Here is a 907-nt window from a genome sequence, read left to right as displayed (position 1 = left end):
TTGAAAATTTCTCTTTTTATAGAACATTTGGACTATCTTTTTTATGGGAAAATTCCCTTTATAGAATATTTTAAAAAATTATTGTTTTTATAAAATATTCTCTATTTTTACAGAAAAATTTCAAAATTTTTTGTTTTTATAGAAAATTTTCAAACACTTTTTTTACGGAAAATTTCACTTTTTATGATTTGTTTAAATAAAAAAAATATTAGTTTCTTAATTGTGGCCGATTATATCCATTTCTAGCCATTTATATATTTATAATATTTTCACAACATTTTAACTAATATTATGTTGTATTAGCAGAATATTTGTTTATGTAAAAACTGCTCTTTACTTCTTCTTTTCGCCTTCAACAATTTCTGCGGGAGGGTTAGCATTACGGAAATTGGGGAATTGTTCCCAGGGGGCAGACAAATCGAATTTCTAAATTCTTGAGCCAATTCCAAAGGTTCACAAACAACACGTTTTTTCTCGTCATCATAACGTACACTGCAAATAAAACAACAAATTTATTAATAAAATAAAAAATATTTGTTAAAACAAATTCCTTTAACTTACTTCAACATAACCGGACAAAGGAAAATCACGACGTTGGGGATGACCTTCGAAACCGTAATCGGTGAGAATACGACGTAAATCGGGATGATTGGCAAAGAACACACCCATACATATCATAGATTTCACGTTCGTACAGTTGGCAGCCTTATAGACCCTCATTGCAAGAGTCCAAGGGAGTCAATTCATCGGTGTAAGGTTTTGACACGAATGCGAGAATTGTAACGCAACGAAAGAATGTTATAGATAACCTCGAAACGGTATTTACGTGAAGGCACATCCATACCGGCAATATCGACCAAATTGCTGAATTGAGCCTGATGATGATCCTTCAAGAATTGCAATACAG

General features: G+C 31.6%; 1 pseudogene; it reads right to left on the bottom strand.

The window, feature by feature from the left end:
• Positions 1-212: 212 nt before the first annotated feature.
• The window catches only part of LOC119615709, a 1216-nt pseudogene continuing 521 nt past the window's right edge, over positions 213-907 (bottom strand).

The sequence above is a fragment of the Lucilia sericata genome, unplaced genomic scaffold (assembly GCF_015586225.1).
Source record: "Lucilia sericata isolate MDLA Ls3-8-SP2 unplaced genomic scaffold, ASM1558622v1 Contig007283F_arrow, whole genome shotgun sequence".
Classification (NCBI taxonomy): Eukaryota; Metazoa; Arthropoda; class Insecta; order Diptera; family Calliphoridae; genus Lucilia; species Lucilia sericata.
Note: the sequence above shows the minus strand (reverse complement) of the source record. Positions and strands in the feature narration are given on the sequence as shown.